Below are 11,817 nucleotides of genomic sequence, written 5' to 3'. Positions count from 1 at the left end.
CGTCGGCCCGAGCTGCGTCCTCCACGGGCAGGCAGTGGCCCCAGGGGAGGCAGGACGGGAATGTGATCGTGTGGGTCTCCGAGGTGAGCTGCTTGCCCCGCGGCTGCTGGAGGGACAGCCTGACAAAAGCTCAGTCCATTTCGGTTACGGCTGGTGAAGCCAGTTGCGTTCAGAAGAAACGTATGACCATGATTTGTATTTATTTGATCCAAAAGCTTTCCCTTCAAAGAGAGAAATAGGGGGCCCGGGGAAACTCTTCTCAGTGACCGTGAACTCGCAGGCCACAAAGCAGGGGAGACAATTTCCATAATATTTCACCTCATTCTGCACACGTCTCCAGGCCGCCTTTGATGCCACAGTTCAGAACGCAGCCCAGAGCCTCTTGCTCTAAAACAAATCAGCTGCTCCCTGCGCACCCCTCCCCCTCCCCATTACCCCTCTTCTCCTACTTTTGCAACCTCAGCTCCCACCCACCCCACTCCCCTGCCCCTCCAACCTGCATGCCAGTGGGGCAGCTCACTACTAAGGTGTAATGTTTGGGGGGCACCAGCACCTCTGCTAGGGGAGGTCTAGTGCAGAAAATCGGCAAGGGAGCCCCCAGGCTGGTGGGAGGCTTTCAAGTAAAAGTGCAATGAAGACATCCGAGCCCCCCTGACCCCAGTTTAAAGTCTGTATCAGAGCTCTGCCCCCCCTCCCACCAGACCCGTTCTTTTCCATTATGCTCTGTGTCAGGCCTTTGTCCGTGCTGTCCCCTCTTCCTTTAGCTTTCCAGGTCCCGGCACGGGCCACAGCACCCGCGTCGCCTGCTGTGCGTGGGCATCTCCCGCTCTGGGCTGTGAGTCTCAGAGGCGGAGCGGGAGGGGGTGCACAGAGGGCCCTACCTGGAGCGGAGTCGGCTAGTGCTGGGCTCGGCACGTCCCGCTGGTGCCCCCGCACAGGCTACCTGAGCCTACAGGGAGGTTTCTGGGGGCCCTTACTCAGAAACCACTGGGGCAACTGGTACCATGCAGACCCCACCCCACTCCCAGGCCCCTAAGCTCTGCAGCCCAGGCTCCAGGGCTTGGTCGGGCTCAGCGCCCTTCCTCCAGCTTGGCGGCCCTCTGCGGGCTGATGAGTACACATGGCCCTGGCCCTGACCCCAGGGGCGTCTGCCTCTCTGAGACACGGCAAATGGGGAAGAAACAGAGCCCAAGACCCAGAGCTCAGCGCCCCTGCTGTGGGCCTCAAAGCATCCAGCTCCCTGTGCCTGTTTCCATACCAGCCTCCTCGGGGCGGAGAGGGTTAGACCAGCGTGGACACATCCTCAGCAACGTCAAGGCCTAAAGAGCAGGAGGCGCCTCCTGCCCAGGGGCACTAATGGAGGCCTCCTCCGACAGCACCAGGTCACTGCAGGGTCCAGCAACGTCAAGGCCTAAAGAGCAGGAGGCGCCTCCTCCGGCAGCACCAGGTCACTGCAGGGTGGGGTGCGGAGGCCCAGGCAGGGGCCCTCTCCCGGGGGCTGCACCTTCCTCTGTCCCACACCCACCACACTGACCAGGGGGAACCTGGCCCAGAAAGCACTGGAAGAGACGTACCCAGAACCTGGCAGAACCGGGGCTGCGCTGGGCCTCCCGCCGCCTCTCAAGGACAGGATGAGCCTTCAGTTCTTGAGGAACTTTCAGTTCTTGCAGCCAGTGGTCCCCTCCAATTAAAGACGAGGGAACGCTCTGCTCAGAGTACCTGGTAGGCTTGGGTCCTGGCGCCCCCTAGTGGCCATCCCTTCAGCTTCCCACCTGCACTGGCCTGCCTGCTGTCTGGATGGCTGGTGGGAGGAGCCAGGCCCTGACAGGCTGCAGGGGCTGTCCTGGGGCAGGAAGGGGACCGAGACTGCATGCCCTTTGGACACACTGTGCAACCTGCCCTCCGTTTATATCGGGACCCGGTGTCCTCTCCTCCAGGAAACGTCTGCCTCTTTCATCTGGCCAGAGGCCTCCCAGGTTCCCAGCCCCAGGCGCCCTGTCCCAGCGCCCACCCCTCTGGGTGTCGTGAGGTGCATGCACCTGTACGAATAAGGGCTCACCTTCCTGGGTGCTGTTCTCAACACCGTGATGCACTAATCCCATAGTGCGTAGAGCAATGCTGTTGTCCCCATTTCACAGATGGAGAAAGCGAGGCCCTGGTCCTTCATCCACGGCCAGAGCCGAGCAACAGCCTGCGCCAGCCGGGGCTTCCCAGAGCTGAAAGCGGCGCCTGCAAATCTGGTTTAAATGGAAACCAGCCTCTGAGCAGCCACCCTGCCCCCCCCCCACACACACACACAAGCCCTGGATAAAGGCTCTGCATCCCCTTTCATGCTGTTTATTCTTTTGAACAAATTGTGAGTTTTACAAGACATTCAAGGCAAACACATGTTCCTGTGGTGAGAGTCGTGGGACCTGCTGGGCAGAGGGCTGTGAGGACAGCAGCACAGCCACCCAGCCCTGCCCTTCTGAGCACTGCAGGCTCACACCCCACTGCTGCTTGGGCCACTGGAGAGAGGCCATCCCCTCACACCCCCTCCCACTCTGCAGAATCTGGAGCCTCACAACACTCTAGGACAGGCCACTACTCTACATCCACTCAGCAGAGGAGAAAACAGGTTCAGAGAGGGGAGGTGACTTGCCCAAGGTCACACAGCTGATTAGCGGGGAAGCTGGGAACTTGGGTCTCAGGGCTCCAAAGCTGTGCTTCCCCCACAACATCACTCGTGCCTTCAGAGCCAGGAGAGCAGAAGGACCCATGTCCTCTGTGCCCGCGTGCTGTCCTCCGCTCACACTGACTTGACAAAATCTGCCGCTCCAGGAGCAGGTCCCTGCCTCCCCAGGCCTCAGTTCCCCCTCGGAAGAACAGGGAGATGGGCCCACTGAGCCTTGCAGCCCCCACCCTTCCAAGGAAACAACATGGCTGGTTGTGTCACCTCGGGCAGCCCTCGCCATTCAGTCACACCCTTCGGCCTGGTGACCCCCTCCCCACGCCCTCGAGGGTACAGGTAACCCTCAGAAGTGCCCCAAATACCAGAGGTGGTTTTAGTCTGACATGAAATCCCCAACCAGAACTTTGTTTTCAAAATAAAGTAATTGAACACATGCCCCATAAAACGTAAAACTATGAAAAGACTCACAATGTAGCAACCCCTTTTCTGAGGGATAAATTGGGGAAAACCCACTTGCCTTATATTCAGGTATATACGGCAGCTGCCCCCCAGAGGCCTGGAGGAGCGCCCCGGCTGCAGGAGGCACTTCTGGGGCACTGTCCTAACACACGGAAGGACGGGGATGCAGCCGCACTGGCGTGGCATTCGAGGCCTCTTCCACCTGCTGTCACTTAGCCTCTCTGGCCCGTCTCTCACCCCACATCCACTGGAGCCCCGCCCTCATCCCCTAGGAAGGCCTGGGCTCATGGGGACCGTTTCTGGGAGGGGAGGGCTGCAGACCCAGGTGGGCCAGGGCAGGGACCTGAGGACGTGACAGTGGACCAAAACCAGAAGGATGAAGAAGAGCCAGACCAGCAAAAGCCTTTCAGGAAGGGGAAGCAGCAGGTGCAAAGGCCCTGGGGCAGGGATGAGCGTGGAGTGTGCACAGAGCGGCTCGCATTGCTGGCGTGTGGCAAGTGAGGGGAAGAGTTGGGGGGTGGGGTGGCACCAGGGCCTGGGGAGTGATGTCTGCGGCACCTGGTGCCACAGTCAGGACCACACACCAAGTCCCAGCAGGAGGAAGAGTGCGAGAAACCTGGGTGCCACATGGGACCGTCACACAGCAGGTGAAACAAATGGGTTACAGCCGCTCACACAACATGGTGAGCAAGTACAATTCAGTGAAGAAAGCCCAAAGCCTAAAATAACTTTTAAAAAGCATTTAGAAATGCATGTGGATGTAATGGAATAAAGGAAAGCGAGGGAATGAGGCACCGGGATTGAGGTGCTGTTGGCTGGGGGGTGGGAGGAGTGAGAGAGGAGTGGGACCGGATGGCTGGATATAGGAAACTACCAAGGGCCTGGCCTTTGTCTGGAGCGATGGCGTCCTGGGTGCTTATCACATTACTAACAAACAACAAACAAGCACATGAAAGCGGGCCATGCAGGGACCAATGTTGAATCCGTCTCCTGTGCCAGCGTGGGGGGCGGCCACTTCACCCAAACCTCAGAGACCCGCCAAGGGCCGAGGTTTTGCTGGAAGAGCAATGGAGGCGCTACGGGGCTCAGGCCCGGCAGTGATAGGGTCATATTTCTAAGGATCATCCTAGCTGTTCACGGGGAATGCAGGGGGTGGGAGGGGAGGGTAAGGTGCCTGGTGAGAAGACACTGCCATCCCCAGGCCAGCAGTGGCTGATAAAGGCGAGAGCTCTGTTTTGCCGTGTCGGGTGGGCGAGGTGGGGCTGGTGAGTCCCTTGGCCTCACACACAGATCCCTCCCCTGCGCTGTGTCTAGGGGGGCTGCTCCCCACGGACAGCATCTCGGGGCTCCTTTGCTCTCTGAATTCCAGTTGGAGATCAGAGGGCAGGAGACAGAATTGGAAAAATCTCCTCTGAAAGGAGACAGGTGGCCACCCCTCGTACAAACTGCCGCTAAGTAAGAGGCACGGCGCTGGGGCCTGTTTGGATTTGGGGGGCTGCGCACACCACATCTGGGGGTGCAGCCTGACGAGACCCTGAGCGTGCAGTCACCCCGTTTCCGACCGACAGACACTGATGGCAACGGGTGCTGTTGAAGCCGCTAAGGGTGCAGCCACTTGTTAAGCAGCCGTAGCAAGCGAGCACCCTGGGTCCTCGTTTCTCCCACTCGCAAAGCTGGGTGCGCAGCACAGAACTGGGCGGAGCAGGCCCCGGACGCGCGTGCAGACCATACGGACACGCTTGGACGCCTGTGGAGCTGGCAGCTGCTCGCCATCTCTTTGGGGGATTCCCTTCGACCAGTTAGCAAACCGCCCCCCCCCCAGCCTGCCCGCGACACCGGCTGCCTGCGGGGCCATAAGGCCGTGGGCCCGGACCAAATGCAGAGCCTGTCTTACTTGGCACCCGTCCCCCAGGAATGCTGTTTACGAAGAGGCCTGCAGGGGCCCGGCACCAGCCAGGAGTGAGGGAGGCCGCGCTGCAGCCCCACTCGGCGGCCCCAGCAGGCAGGGGTACCAGCAGTGCCTCCCGCGGGCAGAAGAAACACCAATCAGAAAGGATATATGTACCCCTATGTTCATAGCAGCACAATTTACAATAGCTAAGATTTGGAAACAGCCTAAGTGCCCATCAGCAGATGAGTGGATAAAAAAACTATGGTACATTTACACAATGGAATACTATGCGGCAACAAAAAAAAAAAAGCTCTTACCATTTGCAACAGCATGGATGACCTGGAGAGTATTATGCTAAACAAACTAAGCCAGTCAGAGAAAGACAAGTATCACATGATCCCAGTCATATGTGAAATCTAATGAACAAAAGAAACTGATGAATAAAAATGGACCTAGAGACACAGATGTATGAACAGACTGTTGAACTCAGAGGGAAAGCAGGGGAGGACTGGTGGGAATAGATCAACCAATGAAGTTGTATGCATACATACATGACCCGTGGACACAGACAATGGAGTGATGAGGGACTGTGGGAGAAAGGGAGTGAGCAGGAAGAGGTCAATAGGGGGAAAAGGGGATCTATGTAATACTTTCAACAATGAAGATTAAAAAAATAATAATAAAAAGCGGGGAAAAATAAAATAGAAACCCTCTGTATGTACACTGTATGAAGACTTTCTAGTAAATAAATAAATAAATGCTTTAAAAATATAAATAAAAAAATAAAAAGTGGCTGTGACAACAGGTGTGTTAGTCTGCTCCGGCTGCCGTAACAGAACACCCCAGACTGTGCGGCTTAAACAACAGGAATGTATCACTCACAGCCCCGGAGGCGGGAAGTCCAGGAGCCGGGTGCCAGCGAGGTAGGTGCTCCTGAGGCCCCTCTGGGCGTGGAGGTGGCACGGGCTGGTGTCTGCTCATGTGACCTCCCTGTAGGCCTGGAGAGAGAGAGGAGGGGAGCTCTCTGGTGTTTCGTCTCTTAAAGACGTTAACCCTATTGGACCAGGGCCCCACAAGTATGACTTCATTTAACCTTAATTACTTCCTAGAGGCCCCGCCTCCTAATACAGCCACACTGGGTGTTAGGACTTCAGCACATGAGTTTATGGGGCCGGCAACCAGTCAGTCCGTCACAGCAGGAGTAGAGACTTCTCATAAGCTCAGCAACACGAGTTCCCTGACAAAGCTGAGCTGGCTCCTGCGGCTGTTGCGTGCCCAGTCTGCCAACAACGCATGCCCAATGGCACCGAAATGGCACCACTTCCCATGCAACCAGGCGATGGCAAGTTGATTGCATTGGATGTCTTCCATCATGAAGGACTTATAAATTAATCCTCATGGAATCTGGTATAGATTTGCCTTCTCTGCTGGATACCGTGTCGGTACCACCTACCCATGCCCATGGCACGCCTCACCCATGCCCATGGCACGCCTCACCCATGCCCATGGCACGCCTCACCGTAGCGCCTCCAACCCAGGCACGCAACTGATAGGGCGAGAAGTGTGGCCGCGAGCTTGCATTCGCCGCTCGCAGGAGCGGGTGGAAGGATACCGTGTCGGTACCACCATCTGCGGCCATTCAGACGCCTCACCCATGCCCATGGCACGCCTCACCGAGCGCCTCCAACCCAGGAACGCAACTGATAGGGCGAGGAGTGTGGCCGCGAGCTTGCCTTCGCCGCTCACAGGAGGGGGTGGAGGGCCTGCGGAGGGTGTGGTGACGGCACCAGCTGGACTAGCACCCTGTGAGGAGGGGCCTGTCCCACAGGGTGGGCAGGTGCCTCAATTCGTCACCAGGAGGGTCCCCACTCACGTTTTTATGCAGAAGCCTTATTGAGGCAGGATTCGCATGCCCTACGGTTCACCTCCTCCACATGCCGTCAGCGGCTCTTGGTGTGGAGTTGCCCAGCCTTCACCTGGGCTCACCCACGCTCCCACCTTAACAACGAGCTTGTTTCCAGTTCTTGCAGCATCACAGCTCCAGGTTTGGGCCCCGCCTGGGCTCAGTGTGGTTTTGCTTCCAGCGGAGCATCTGAGGCAGAGACCATCCCCTGGGCCCCCCGGAGCCGGGCCCAGAGGCTCCGCAGCTGCCTCTGCCTGGGCAGCCCTGGGCCAGTGACTGAGGGCGAAGGGCGGGAGGCCCAGGTCTCTGGCCTCAGACAACTCAGGACCTGACCACAGGGCAGAGCCCCGCAGGGTGGACTCAGCTGAGGGCCGGCCTGAATCAGCAAGGCCCGGAGTGTCCCCGCTCCTCTCCCTCCCTGTCCTGCCCCCCCCTCCCTTACTGGTTTCCCCAGAGAGCACTTCCCTGAGGAGCCCACATCCCCACAGAAGCCACGAGGTGCTGCTTCTCCAGGGCTTCCCCGGAAATGCGGCCGGGACCCCGCTGGGCCACTCGGAGCTCCTGGAGCGTGGACCTGACTGCCGGACCTGACAGTCAGAGCTGCTGCGCTGACCCGGAGCGACCCGGCACCAAGGGCACCCGCACCCGAGGGGTGCAGCAAGCAACAGAGAGGGCGTCCAAGGACTCAGGCCCAGTGAGGACCAAGAGTTGGACCACCCTCCCAGGGACAGAACTCCAGCAGCCGTGGCCTCAGAGTGCGGGGGGGAGGGGGGGGGCGCCGAGTGAGAGCTAGAAACAGAAGCAAAGGTTATCGCTCTCTGCCTCGCGGTCAGCTACGGGCATGGTGATCGCAGCCCGACCTGCGTCTGAGGTTGAGACTCAGTGTCCTGGTGTCCTGGCCGAGGCCCAGGGGGGAGCAGGGCTGAAGCGAGAGCACTCCCTGACAGCACCGCTCGGGCAGGCTCTGTCCTCCCCCCACTTTGGAAAGGAGTTTCTTGCTCAGAGACAAGGGCGAGGATACTGAGTGGCACTGAGCCAGAGACAGTGACTCTCGGTTTGCCCCTCGAAACCTATTCTCTGCCCCTCTGTGCCCAGGGGCCCAGCCCCAGTGCTGTGAATTGCATACCCAGGCTCCTTTGCCCTCCGCTTCCTGTTGGGTTCGGCCAATGCAAAGCACTAGCAGGAGATGAGAGGGCAGGGGGAGCAAGGGCGGGCTATTCCTGCCCATTTTCCTCCTGAGCGGTACGTTTTGGCTGCAGTTATGTCCCTCCAGGACCACACCCCCTGCCTGGCCGGCCCCCCTCCCCAGGCTCCAGCTCCCTCTGGGCCCCGGGACCACTTCCTCCCCTGGCCCCTCTGCCCTGGGATGGCCCTGGCGCCCGTGCTGGTCTCCGAGTGCCCCCGTGTCTCTCTTTGGTCCCTTAACCTGTCACACCTCTCAGAAAAAAGCCTCTCATTGAACCGCGGGAACCTTCCTGCCGGAAGACCTCAGGGCCAGGCCACCTTGGAGATGTGAGTCCAGACGTGTGTCTGACGAAGCCCAGAGCCCGCTCGCCCTTCCTGCGGGCCACACGAAGTGTCGGGGGATGGACCCAGAGGAGCAGCTAGAGCATCGACAAGAAGAAAGAGTTGTGCAGGCCCTGGGAGCCCGGCACCCAGAGGCCGGCAGAGCAAGGGGAAGAGCGGGGTGGGTGGGGAAAGGTGTGAGGTAGGGATCGGGGGAGAGGAGTACCAGAGGCTATGAGACGTGTGTGAAACTATCAGGAGACCCAGGAAGCAGAGGCCTGACCACTGGACTTGGCCATGAGGTCCCATCAGGTGCCTTCAGCGGGTGAGTCAGACACTGTCCTTCCTGGCAATGAACCCCAGAAAAGGCAAGTAAGTGCAGCGAGTCTTGGCGGGATCCCTGTGTGGCACACCTGGCACCAGAGAAGAGCAGGCCAGACCTCATGGGCAGCTCAGAGCAGGCTCCATGGCGGTGCTGTGAGGCCTGGGGGAGGCAGGCGCGGGGGAGCCAGAGAACAGCGTGAACAGGGCCTGGAGGCACCTGAGGAAGTGCCAGTGATGGAGACAACGAGGCAGAGACCAGGCCACGGTCCGGTCCGCTGGACTGCAGGCTGTGAAAGGCCCGCCTGGGAGCTGGGACTTCCTGGAGCAGTGGGGCCGAGAAGGGCTTTAGCGGGAGGAGTGCTCAGATGGAGGTTCAGGACGCCCAGGCCTGGATGTGGGAGGGAAAGATCCATCTGGTCCTGGGGGCCCAGCCCCTGGCCCGGCCCATTTTCGTCCCGAATAACTGCTTATTGACTGAGGACAGAGCAGGGCGCTGCTGATGCTGCAGAGGGTGGCTGACATCACCCCTGACTGGTGTTAACAGACGGTGGTGGTAAAAAAAAAAAATCACTCCGAATTGGAAAAACAAATACAAAAGCCAGATGTTAGAAAAACACTGACTTAATTATAGGCCAACAATTGAAATGGCCAGCGTTTCAAAACCAGGTATGTCTCACCCACTTGAGAACGAGGTGCTATTCTCGCTTCCTTTCCCAAGTGCAGAGCAGAGGGAGCAACTGCTCCAGCAAATGCTGAGATGTTGGGCGGCAGCTCCATGTTTGCTGGGTAACTGGATTGTAGCTGGAAATTAATTGCCCATGAATGTGGAAAAGCAGCCAAGTCCACACAGAGTGTTCCACGGACTGTGTCTACTACCAAGAAGAAAGGAAGGAAGGAAGGAAAAGGATGTTCTGACTCCAATTAAAAAGGGGGGGGGAGAGATGAAGAAAAGACCCACCCAGCAGCTAATTACTGACAGGCCAATGCCTGTGCGAGCTCAGATGCAAGAGCTGACATGATAGAATGTTAGCATCTTGCAATCTGCTGTTAATAAAATGTAGCACAAAGGCACAGAGAAGCTGTACATCTGCTCCCAGGATGCTGCACAGCGTGGGGACCCGTCCCCGCCCGCCTACGACTCGCTCACCAGGGCTGGCTTGGAGTCCCCAGCCTGGGCTTGGGGGCAGGGGCAAAGGCTGTCATGGTGTGGAGGGTGGACAGCCCCCGAAGGAGGGAGCGCTGGGGCTGGAGCCTGCTTCGCAAGGCGCCTCCACACATGGGCTGTGTATTGCTACCCAAGGGTGTCTCTGAGGGCAGAGGGCCCCGCTTGGTGGCCCTGCTTGAGAAGAAAATCTGAGCAGGAGGAATGTTTTAAAAATTAAACAAGCAGTAATAGCAAAAGATGGGAAACAACCTAACAGTGTCCTAGCGGGGCCCTGGTTAGATAAATAAGGCGAATCCATTCAGCGAGAGACTAGACAGCAGTTAGCAAGAGTGAGGAGATGAGCCTCTCACAGCTCCAGCCCCAGAGTTCTGAGGGAGTGAAGGGCCCGTGAACTTGGCTGGGTGGAAAGCACACCTTGATTTTCATAACTCCAACTACAATGCAGTGTTTCTGTCCAACCCCGGCAGCACCGGCAGGGGCCTGGTCACCGATAGAAATCACGGGTTTTCTCATGATTGACGGTTGTTGCAAGTATCTCAAATCCTCAATGGCACCGCGACTGTGAGACTATTAATAGTGACCCTGTCATTCTGTGTGTTCATAAAGAAGCTAACCCACAAATGTGGTTCTCTGTTTTGACCATTATGTTAAACATGATTAGTTTCCCCTGTAACCTTATGTGTTTTACTTTATCCACTCACAGCCCTGCTCTGAGGCCAGGGCACAGGCTTGCCCGTGGTGACGAACAGGTTCATGGCACAAAGAGGCTCAGAAACCCTGGTCTGGTGTTAATGAGAAGAGAAACGTGCAGAGCAGTGTGGATCATATGCTCTCGCGGGCGAGTGTGTGTGTGTGTGTGTGTGTGTTCAAAGAACAGATCAACGGAACAGATTAAAAAACTCAAAAATAGACAACTGGTTTTTTTTTTTTTTACAAAAACAATTCAGTAGAGGGAGTATAGCCTTTCCACACGGGCGCTGTGGCAATTGCCCATCCAGCGGCAAAAAAAGGAACCTTAACCTAAACTTCACATCTCACACAAAAATGAACTCAAATGCAAAATGTAAAACTGCATCTGAAAAAATGGATGGGCCATGGCAGTGTCAATGTGTTGGTTGGTTGTGATACTGCACTATAGTTTTGCACGATGGCACCGTTAGGGGAAACTGAGTAAAGGGGACGTGAGATTTCTCTGTGTCATTTCTTACAACCACATGTGAACCGATAATTACCTCAGAACTAAAGATGGGTGAAACAAGCTGAGCTTGCACGGATCATCTCCGGAAGGAGACACAAAAGTGGGGGCCTCTCCAAGGAGAGAAATGAGAATGGGTAATGGGGGGGGGGCGGGGCGGGGTTTGACCCTTTTAAACTGTTATCATTTCCATGCATTACTTTGTTCACAATTAATTATTTTAAAACAAAGGCCTGGAGACACCCAAGATGGCGGCATAGGTAAACACCGGAGTTTGCTGCCTCGAACAACCACTTCAAAAATACAACTAAAAGATGGAACGGTTATCATCCAGAACCACAGGAAGGCTGGCTGAGTGGAAATTCTACAACTAGAAGGAAAGAGAAAAGCATACCCAGACTCAGAGGAGGCGCAGTGCGGAAGTAAAATACTAAGGTGCGGAGTGCATGCGGAGCGGGCTGGCGGCTGAGGGCGCGGTTGTCGTTTTCAATCGGGAGGGAGTCTCAGGCTCTGAGCTCCAGTTCCGGGCGAGTCTCTAGGGACCCAGACTCATACGGGAGAAACGAGACTGTCTGGCATCGGTCAGAACCCTAGGGCAGCTTTCTCTCCGAGGGGCTTGCAGCGATTGCCGGGACACTGAGAAGCAGGGCCTCTGAGGGCAGGACTGAGAGCAGCCATAACTACTCGCTCCACCCTGTTGATT

Source organism: Myotis brandtii, unplaced genomic scaffold (genome assembly GCF_000412655.1).
Source record: "Myotis brandtii unplaced genomic scaffold, ASM41265v1 scaffold57, whole genome shotgun sequence".
Lineage (NCBI taxonomy): Eukaryota > Metazoa > Chordata > Mammalia > Chiroptera > Vespertilionidae > Myotis > Myotis brandtii.
The sequence above is the reverse complement of the archived record's forward strand: the minus strand, read 5'-3'. Positions refer to the sequence as shown.